Source organism: Panthera tigris, chromosome D4, assembly GCF_018350195.1.
Source record: "Panthera tigris isolate Pti1 chromosome D4, P.tigris_Pti1_mat1.1, whole genome shotgun sequence".
Lineage (NCBI taxonomy): Eukaryota > Metazoa > Chordata > Mammalia > Carnivora > Felidae > Panthera > Panthera tigris.
Genome location: NC_056672.1, coordinates 136565 through 147530, shown reverse-complemented (window position 1 = coordinate 147530; position 10966 = coordinate 136565). Strand labels below are relative to the sequence as shown.

Below are 10966 nucleotides of genomic sequence, written 5' to 3'. Positions count from 1 at the left end.
AAAGGTGCTATTTTAGTAAACACTTCAGAAGTTTCAGAAGTAAATTCCCTCTATTTCCTGCAGGATCTCCATTGTACACTTTAGCTTTGAAGAAAAACAAATCTTTCATGTCTTAGAATATTCGATTTATATGTTATCTACTGAGTGATCTTCTTCTTGGGAAGAAGTCACTAGAAAGAATGTTTTGTTCAGGTTCACCTCTCCCTTTACGAAGTTCATACCAGAGAAGTGAAATTGAAGTGTGAAGAACAGGAAGTGAAATTGAAGTCTGAAGAAACTGGCTGTGCAGAAAGAAAATGCTCAGGTTAAGATCCACAAGAATCAGGTAAAAAAAATTTACTATCAAATGTTATATAAATCAGAAATGAACATCATTACTTTCTTTTTGAGTTTCTCTTCTTTAACTGGTAAAATACATGCATTAGAAAGTTTCCCATCATAAATATCTAAGTGTACATTTTAGTAGTGGTAAGTACATTCACGTTCTTCTATAGTCACTCCACCTTTCTCAAATCTGTCTTAAAGTCAGGAGATACTGGTGCACGCATCAAGGGTTCAATGCAGGGAGTCTTGACGTCTCATAAATGTAACCTGGAAGAGGTGTTGCTTGGAGGGAAGAAAACTGCACTTGATAGAATGAGTTTGGTCTGGGAAGGTAAAAAGTGGCTTCCTGCCTTGGGAATCCTGTCCTTTCTCCTCTCCCCCTTCATGGCCACACTCGTGGTAACAGGTGCACACACTCAAGTACACTGTTGGGTTTTTTTTTTGTTGTTAATTTTTAATGTTTATTTATTTTTGAGAGAGAGACAGAATACAAGTGGGTTAGGGGCAGAGAGAGAGAGGGAGATACAGAATCCGAAGCAGGCTCCAGGCTCTGAGCTGTCAGCACTGAGCCCGATGCAGGGTTCGAACTCACGAGCCATGAGATCATGACCTGAGCTGAAGTCGGACACTCAGCCGATTGAGCCACCAAGGCGCCCCTCAGGTACACTGTTTTATGCTTGACAGACAGCAAAAGGGAACTGGGGGACAACTGTGATGCACTTAAGTGTGGGAAAGGGTCAAAGGATGCCAAGTGGGACACGCTGCAGAAGAATGTAGACGTTTGTGTTGGAATGTGTGGACAAAGACAGAAGATCACAGGAGAGTAAGACTTTCAGGAATTAATTGTTACAAACACTGTTGTAAGAACAAATGTGTCAGGCAGTGGGGATAATTTTCTTTCTCTGAGGACATTTAACACCAACAATACTTTTATTGTAGTAATCATTAAAAATTGTGTTTCTCCCTTCTGCCTTGATTTCTGTGATCTGCACCTTCCTTCACTTTGTGGAAATCTCAGGGTTTATTTTCATTGTCCTTTACATTTCAGTCCCATCGTAGCGACATGACTGCTAAATGTATATATTTTGTTGTTAAAACTCTAGATATTGGGTAGGAAATATTGGGAGGAGAATTCAGGTGTAGTGTGATGGTATCCTGCTGCAAATAAGATGGGAGTTTATGTCTAGCAGGAGATCAGGGGTGCCGGCATTACTGCATCCTATGAACTCAGTTTTCCTTCCTTTCACTCTTTTCCCTTCCCAACCTTTCCCCGCATTCCTTTTTTCTTTTTCTTTTTATTTTTTTTAACGTTTATTTATTCTTGAGACAGGGAGAGACAGAGCATGAACAGGGGAGGGTCAGAGAGAGGGAGACACAGAATATGAAGCAGGCTCCAGGCTCTGAGCTGTCAGCACAGAGCCCGACGCAGGGCTAGAGCTCACGGACTGCAAGATCATGACCTGAGCCGAAGTTGGCCGCCCAACCGACTGAGCCACCCAGGCGCCCCAACCCGCATTCCTTTTCAAGGAGACAATATTCTGAAGGTGGACAATTCACATCACTTTCTTTTCGTCAGTGTATTTTGCATTCTTCTCAACTGGTGTCTTTGAGGCAGGTGGCAAGAGTTCCCTCGTGAACTGTAGAAATGTCCAGTAGGTCATTGTACAGTGTGAATAACACCATGTCCAAGAGAGATGTCTCTATGGCCTTGATTGTGCTTCCAGGTTCCATGCCGAGGGAGCCTGAACCACTTCCGGACCCCAGGCGCGTGGTGTTGTCAGACTTTGGTATTGGGTCCCCATGGGGAGAGAGCCTTAGCTAGGGTTAGGGTTCGATCCCTGGACGTCACCAGGGCCAAAGCGACTCCAGTCTCATGATCTCCCTAGAGGACTGAAGTGAGGGCCATGCGATGGTGAGGGTCAAGTGTAGGGTTAGGGTTGGAGATAGGCTTAGGTTTCGGTTGAGGGTCCTGGTTAGGGGTAGGGTTAGGTCCCAGGAGGCTCGAGGCGCTGAACCAACAGCAGTGCAGTGGTCTCCCCAAAGGGCTCAGTTGAGTGAACAAGGGAGGGTGCCAGTCAGGATAGGTCTTTGGCTTCCAAGACCACAGAACTCTATGGGCCACTGGTCGGGTAGGCCTCAGGAATTCTCTGGCGTAGCTGTGGCTGGGCCTGGGAAACGACATGGTGAGCCTCCGGGTTCCATGCTGAGTGACCCTGCACCGCTTCTGCACCCCAGGTGCATGGTGTTGTCAGACTTTGGTATTGGGTCCCCATGCGGAGAGAGACTTAGCTAGGGTTAGGGTTCGGTCTGGGGACGTTGCCAGGGCTGAAGCGACTCCAGTCTCGTGAAATCCCTGGAGGGCTGAAGGGAGGGCTCATGCGACGGTGCGCTTCAAGTGTAGGATTAGGGTTCGAGGCTGGCTTAGGTTTCGGTGGAGGGTCCCAGTTAGGACTAGGGTTAGGGTTAGGGTTAGGTCCCAGGAGTCTCCACGCGCTGAACCCACAGCAGTGCAGTGGTCTCCCCGAAGGGCTCAGTTGAGGACACAAGGGAGGGTGCCGATGAGGATAAGTCTTTGGCTTCCAAGGCCACACAACTCTATGGGCCCCTGGTCGAGGAGGCCCCAGGAATCCTCTTGGGCAGCTGCAGCCGGGTTGGGAAATGACATGGTCAGCCTCCAGGTTCCATGCCGAGTGACTCTGCATCTCTTCTGGACCCCTGGTGCGTGGTGTTGTCAGAGTTTGGTATTGGGTTCTCATGGGAGAGAGCCTTAGCTAGGGTTAGGGTTCGGTCCAGGGACTTTGCCAGGGCGGAAGCCACTCCAGTCTCGAGATCTCCCTCGAGGGCTGAAGTGAGGGCCCATGCGATGGTTCGGCTCAAGTGTAGGGTTAGGGTTCGAGGCCGGCTTAGGTTTAGGTGGAGGGTTCAGGTTAGGGGTAGGGTTAGGGTTAAGTTTAGGACCCAGGAGACTCCATGTGTTGAAACCACAGCAGTGCAGTGGTCTCCCCGAAGGGCTGAGTTGAGGGCACAAGGGAGGCTGCCGGTCAGGATCCGTCTTTGGCTGCCAAGTCCACACACGTGATTGGGCCCCTGGTCCAGGAGGCCTCCGGAATCCCCTCGGGCCGCTGCAGCCGGGCCTGGGAAACGACATGGTGAGCTTCCAGGTTCCATGCCGAGTCAGCCTGCACCGCTTCTGGACCCCAGGCGCCTGGTGTTCTCACACGTTGGACTTGGGTCCCCATGAGGAGGCAGCCTTAGCTAGGTTTAGGGTTTGGTCCAGGGCTGAAATGAGGGCCCATGCCAGCAGGGGGCTCCATTGCAGGGTTAGGGTTCGAGGCAGGCTTAGGTTGCGGTGGAGGGTCCGGTTCAGGGTACGGTTAGGGTTAGGGTTAGGCAGCTGTAGCCAGGCCTGGGAAACCACATGGTGAACTTCCAGGTTCCATGCCGAGTGTGTCTGTCCCGATTCTGCACCCCGGCTCGTGGTGTTGACACTTTGGTATTGGGTCCCCATGGTAAGAGAGCCTTAGCTAGGGTTAGGGTTCCATCCAGGGTCGTCGCCATGGCCGAAGCGACTCTGCATCTCTTCTGGACCCCTGGCGCGTGGTGTTGTCAGAGTTTGGTATTGGGTCCCCATGGTAAGAGAGCCTTAGCTAGGGTTAGGGTTCCATCCAGGGTCGTCGCCATGGCCGAAGCGACTCCAGTCTCAAGATCTCCCTCGAGGGCTGAAGTGAGGGCCCTTGTGACATGCGGCTCAAGTGTAGGGTTAGCGTTCAAGACCGGCTTAGGTTTCGGTGGAGGGTTGCGGTTAGGGGTAGGGTTAGCTTTAGGGTTAGGTCCCAGGAGTCTCCAGGCGCTGAACCCACAGCAGTGCAGTGGTCTCCCTGAAAGACTGAGTAGAGGGCACAAGGAAGGTTGCAGGTCAGGATCAGACGTTGGCTTCCAAGGCCACACAACTCTATGGGCCCCTGGTCGGGGAGGCCACAGGCATCCTCTCGGGCAGCTGCAGCTGGGCCTGGGATTTGACAAGGTGAGCTTCCAGGTTCCATGCAGAGTGACCCTGCAACGCTTCTGGACCCCAGGCACGTGTTGTTGTCAGACTTTGGTATTGGGATCTCATGGGGAGAGAGCCTTAGCTAGGGTTATATTTCGGTCGGGGACATTGCCAGGCCGAAGCGACTCCAGTCTCGTGATCTCCCTTGAGGGCTAAGTAGGGCCCATGCGATGGTGCGGCTCAAGTGTAGGGTTAGGTTTCGAGGCCAGCTTAGGTTACAGTGGAGGTTCTGAATAGGTGTAGGGTTAGGGTTAGGGTTAGGTCCCTAGGAGGCTTCAGGCGCTGAACCCACAGGAGTGAATTGGTCTCCCCGAAGGGCTGAGTTGAGGGCACAAGGGAGGTCTTCGGGCAGGATCAGTCTTTGGCTTCCTAGGCCACACAAGTCAATGGGCCCCTGGTCAGGGAGGATTCAGGAATCATCTGGGGAGCTGCAGCCCGGCCTGGGAAAGGACATGGTGAGCTTCCAGGTTCCATGCCGTGTGACCCTGCCCTGATTCTGCACCCCTGGCGCGTGGTGTTGTCAGACTTTGGTATTGGATCCCCATGGGGAGAGAGCCTTAGCTAGGTTTACGGTTTGGTCCAGGGAAGTCGCCAGGGCGAAAGCGACTCCGGTCTTGTGATCTCCCTCGAGTGATGAAGGGAGGGCCCATACGACAGTGCGGCTCAAGTTTAGGGTTAGGGTTCAAGTCAGCTTAGGTTTCGGTGGAGGGTTCCGGTTAGGGGTAGGTTCAGGATTCGGGTTAGGTCCCAGGCGGCTCCAGGAGATGAACCCACAACAGTACAGTGGTCTCCCCAAAAGACTGAGTAGAGGGCACAAGGGAGGTTGCCATTCAGGATCAGTCTTTGGCTTCCAAGGTCACACAAATCTTTGGGCCCCTGGTCAGGGAGGCCTCAGGCATCCTCTGTGTCACCTGCAGTAGGGCTTGGGAAATGACATGGTTAGCTTCCAGGTTCCATGCCAAGTGATCCTGCCCTGATTCTGCACCCTAGGCGCGTGGTGTTGTCAGACTTTGGTATTGGGTCCCCATGGGGAGAGAGCCTTAGCTAGGGTTAGGGTTCGGTCCAGGGATGTCGCCAGGGCCGAAGCGACTCTAGTCTTGTGATCTCACTCGAGGGCTGAAGTGAGGGCCCCTGCGATGGTGCCGCCCACGTGTAGGGTTAGGGTTCGAGGCAACTTAGTTTTCGGTGGAGGGTTCCAGTTAGGGGTAGGGTTAGGTACCAGGAGGCTCCAGGCGCTGAACCCCCAGCAGTGCAGTGAACTCCCAGAAAGACTGAGTTGAGGGTACAAGGGAGGGTGCCGGTCAGGATCAGTCTTTGGCTTCAAAGTCACACAAATCTGTGGGCCCCTGGTCGGGAAGGCCTCAGGAATCCTATCGGGCAGCCACAGCTGGGACTGGGAAACTACATGTTGAGCTTCCAAGTTCAATGCCGAGTGATCCTGCACCGCTTCTGGACCCCAGGCACGAGGTGTTGTCAGAATTTGGTATTCCATCCACATGGGGAGAGAGCCTTAGCTAGGGTCACGGTTTGGTCCAGGCATGTCACCAGGGCCCAAGCGACTCCAGTCTCGTGATCACCCTCGAGGGCTGAAGTGAGGGTCCATGCGACGGTGCGGCTCAAGGGTAGGGTTAGGGTTTGAGGCCGGCTTAGTTTTCAATGGAGGGTTCAGGTTAGGGGTAGGGTCAGGGTTTGGGTTAGGTCCCAGGAGGCTCCATGCACTGAACCCACAGTCGTGTAGTGTTCTCCCCGAGGGCTGGTTTGAGGGCACCAGGGAGGGTGCCAGTCAGGATCAGATGTTGGCTTCCAAGGCCACACAACTCTATGGGCCTCTGGTTGGGGAGGCCTCAGGTATCCTCTCGGGCAGCTGCAGCTGGGCCTGTGAAACCACATGGTGAGCTTCCAGGTTTCATGCCGCGTGTCCCTGCCTCGATTTTGCACCCCAGGCGCGTGGTGTTGTCAGACTTTGGTATTGGGTCCCCGTGGGAAGAGAGCCTTAGCTAGGGTTAGGGTTCGGTCCAGGGACGTCGCCAGGGCAAAAGCGACTACAGTCTTGTGATCTCCCTCGAGGGCTGAAGTGAGGGCCCATGAGAAGGTGCCGCCCAAGTGTAGGGTTATGGTTGGAGGCAGCTTAGCGTTCGGTGGAGGGTTCCGGTTATGGGTAGGTCAGGGTTAGGGTTAGGTCCCAGAAGTCTCCAAGCGCTGAACCCACAGCAGTGCAGTGGTCTTCCCAGAGGGCTGAAGTGAGGGCACAAAGGAGGGTGCCGTTCAGGATCAGAGTTTGGCTTTCAAGGCCACACAGCTCTATGGGCCCCTGGTCGGGTAGACCTCAGGAATCCTCTCTGGCAGCTGCAGCCATGCCTGGGAAACGACATGGTGAGGTTCCAGGTTCCATGTAGGGTGACCCTGTACTGCTTCTCAACCCCAGGCACGTGGTGTCATAGGTTTATGGTTCGGTCTTCAGAAATTGCCAGGGTCGAAGTGACATCAGTGTTTTGAATTCCATGGAAGGCTGATATGAGGACACATGCTCCGATGTGGATCTGTTGTAGAGTTAGTGTGATATATAGGGTTAGGTGTAGGGTGAGGATTCTGGTTAGGTTTACCATTATGTTTAGGGTTAGGTCCCTTGGGGCTCCAGGCATTTACCCCAGATCAGAATAGGTGTCTCCCCAAAGGCCTGAGTGGAGTACACAAGGGTGTGTGCCCGTCAGGATTATTCTCTGTGTTCCAAGGCTAGACAAATGTATGTGCCACCTTTAGGGTGTGCTTTAGAAATCATCTCGTGTAGGTGCAGTCGCGCTTTGGAAATGACATGGTGATATTCCACGTTCCATGTCGAGTATTTCTTCACCGATTCTGGAACCCATGTTGCATGGTGTTATTAGAAAATATACAAATGTATATATTCTGATGGAATGATATCTCCCTTGATGTCTTTGTGGTTTTTAAGTGCCCTACTATGATTGTATGAGTATCAATTCTTTACTTTAGGTTTTGACTGTTTTGTGTATTGGATGTCTCAGGTTGAGCACATATATGTTTACAATTGTTGTATCTTTTGTTGGATTATACCTTTTGTCATTATAGTGTCCTTCTTTCTCTCTTATTAGAGTTTTATTTTTAAATCTATTTGTCTGATATAGGTATGACTACTGCTGTTTTCTTTTGTTACTTTAGTTCTATAATTACTCTCTTGTAGGTAGAGGTTAGATAGGTCCTATATTTCATTCATTCTCTCACCTAGTGCCTTTTATTATGAGGAGAGAGAGCACGGGGATGGGAGGGCAGGGTGGGGGGAATGGGGGAAGATAGAGAGAAAGAGAGAGAATGAGAGTGAGGATGTATCTTAAGCAAGTTCCATGCTCAGTGCAGAGCCCAATTGGGGCTCAATCCGATGATCCTGGAATCATAGCCTGAGCCAAAATCAAGAGTCAAAATCTCAAGTGATTGAGCCATCCAGGTGCCCCTGTCACCCAGTGCCTTTGATTTGAGCATTTATTCTGTTTCCTTTCAAAGTAATTGATAGACATGTACTTGTCCTTTTATTACTTGGTGATGGTTGTTTCTGAATCTTTTTGATCCTTTCTTCTCTTTCTCTTTTTTATGGTTTGCTGGGTTTCTTTAGTACCACAGTTGAAATTGCTTGTCTTTATAGCCTACATATGTATTGGTGGTGTTTGATTTGTGGTTATTATTAGGATTGTACCTAACCACTTGTGCATATAGAAGTCTATATTAAGTTGATAGTTGTTTAAGTTTGAACCAGTTCTTTACTCCTCTCCTCCCCGTGTTGTAGATATGTAGTGTCATATTTCAAAACCTTTCATATCGCGAATACTTTGGCTGATGTTTTACAGATATACTCATTTTTATTGCTTTTGCATTTCGCACTTTAATATTGTCACTTTAGGTGTTTCTTTTCCACTTAAAGAGTCCCCTTTAACATTTCTTGCAGGGGTGGTTTGTTGGTTGTGAACTCGCTGAGTATTTATTCTGGAACCTCTTGATCTCTCCTTCCATCTGAATGATAGTGTTGTGGATAGACTCTCTTTGGCTGCAGATGTTATCCATTCAGCACCTTTACCATACCGTGCTGCTCACTTACAGTTTCAAAGTTTCTTCTGAAAAACATCCAGTGATAACCTTATGGGGTTTCTCTTGTAGGTAATTGTCATCTTTTGTTTTCCTGCTGTTAAATTTTTTTCTTTATCACGACATTTTGCATTTTAATTACTAGGACTTGATGTGGATCTGCTTCTGTTGAATATTTTGGGGGTTCTTTGTGCCTCCTGCTTCTGGGTCTGTTTCATTCCCTGCATTAAGGAAGTTTTCATCTATTGTGTCTTCAAATAAATTTTCTGGTTCCATTTCTCAGAGTTCTGAGAATGAGAAATAGGACAGGAGAGACCTATGAAGTTTCTCTAATGAGTCACTGGATTTGCATGCGTGGAGGATAGATTTGGGACTCAAATGAACACTCTACCTTTAACTTAAAAGAACTAGAAAAAAACAACAATCTACCAATGTCCAATGTTCTCAAAAGGGAGAAATTAATCCATACGAGAGTGGAAACGAATGAATTTGAGACCATGAGATCAATAGAAAATATGAAGAAGACCAAAAGTGGGTTTTCTGAAGAGTGAAACAAAATTTTCAAGATTATACATCGACTATGCTAAGACAGAGAGAGGACCCAACTCAAAATAATTATAAATAAAAGTGTAGACATTACACCTGATACCAAAGAAACATAAAGGAGACAAAGAGGCGACCATGGCTAAATTAGATGCCAGCAAACCGCCTATCCAGAAGAAATGGATAGGTTCTTAGAAACACACAATATACCAAGACTGTATCAGGAAGAAATAGAAGGTTTGCACAGACCCATTAAAGGAAGACTGCATCAATACAAGAAGATAACCAAAGTAAGTAAATTGAATCAGTAATCGAAATTCTCTCAGGGAAGAAAAGCCCAGGACCAGGTAGATTCACTGGTGAATGTGACCAAACGTTTGTAGAAGAAATAACAGCAGTCCTCTCACTGATTCAAAAGGAATGAACACCATAAACTCATTTAATGAGACTGGAATTACCCTGGTAGGAAGCCAGAAAAGGATACTACCTGAACAGAAAACTATAGGCCAGTATTCCCGTGATGAATATAGATGAATAATTCCCAGTGACATACAGGCAAACCAAATTCAGGATCACATGAAAAGGATCATTGACCGTGATTTAGGGTTTTTTTTTCCCTGTAGAGGAAGGGTGTTTCAGAAATGCAAATCAATAAATATGACCCCTCACATAATTGAATGAAAGAAAAACCAACCAGAAACCAGACTCTTAACTATAAATAGAAAACGGAGGATTACTAGAAAGGAGGTGGGCAGGGGGATGGGTTAAATGGGTGATGGGCTAAGGAGGGCGCTAGTAGTGAGGAACACTGGGCGTTGTATGTAAGTGATGGATGACTACATTGTATACCTGAAACTAACATTACACTGTATGTTAACCAACTGGAATTTAAATAAAAACTTGAAAAAATAACTAAAGAAATACATAAATAAATTTAAACTAAAATAAATACATTTTTAAATTTTTTCTTAATGTTTATTTTTGACAGAGAGAGAGAGAGAGAGAGAGAGAGGGAGAGAGAGAGATTGGGCATGATCAGGGGAAGGACAGAGAGAGAGACACAGAATCCGAAGCAGGCTTCAGGCTCTGAGCTGTCAGCACAGAGTCTGATACGGGGTTCGAACCCATAGACTGTGAGATCATGACGTGAATCAAAGTCGGACGCTCAACCAACTGAACCACCCAGGTGCCCCATACGTTTTAAAAATTAAAAAGAAAACTCCTGTGACAATATCAATAGACACAGAAAAAAAAGTTCTGAGAAAATTTGGTATCTATTTGTGCTAAAAAACTCTTTAAAAATTCCCTGTAGAGGGAACATATCTCAACATAAGAAAGGCCATGTATGTGAAGCACATATCTAACATCATACTCAATAGTGAAATTGTGAAAGATTTTCCTCTAAGATCAGGTAAAAGACAAGGATGCCCTAGATATGTGAAGGGGATTGGGTGATGCAGGCTTCTGGTTATGGAATAATAAATTACAGATAGAAGATATAGCATAGGGAACATTGAGAATGGTACTGGAATAGTGATGCATGGTGACAGATTGTAGCTGCACCTGTGTTAGCGTATCAGAATGTATACACTTGTCCAATCACTATGTTGTTCATCTGAAACTAATGTAACATACTGTATCAGCTATTCCCAAATAACATGACTTTTTTTTAATAAGGTAAAAGAATGAAATAAAGTTCAGTGTAAAAGAACTTGTTAATGTCTAATCAAGAAATGCATTAAAGTTCCAAACTAGAAAGTCACCATGTCAAATTCTGTAGCTTTCCTATACACTAACCAAATTATCTAAGAAGAAAAGAAAACAATCCATTTACAATAGCATCAAAAACAATAAACTGTATAGGAATAAATTTAGCCAAGGAAGTGAAAGATCTCTCTACAAAAAACTATAACACCCGTGTACAGAAATGGGAGAAATTCAATTTGGATGAAATAAACA

At 47.4% G+C, this 10966-nt stretch overlaps 1 long non-coding RNA gene across 1 annotated transcript in view; it reads left to right on the top strand.

The window, feature by feature from the left end:
• Nucleotides 1-8699: 8699 nt before the first annotated feature.
• Nucleotides 8700-10966, top strand: part of LOC107179777 — a 39718-nt gene continuing 37451 nt past the window's right edge. The window contains exon 1 of the long non-coding RNA XR_006210696.1: nt 8700-9297. This is a non-coding gene — a long non-coding RNA (uncharacterized LOC107179777). The remainder of the gene's footprint in view (nt 9298-10966) is intronic.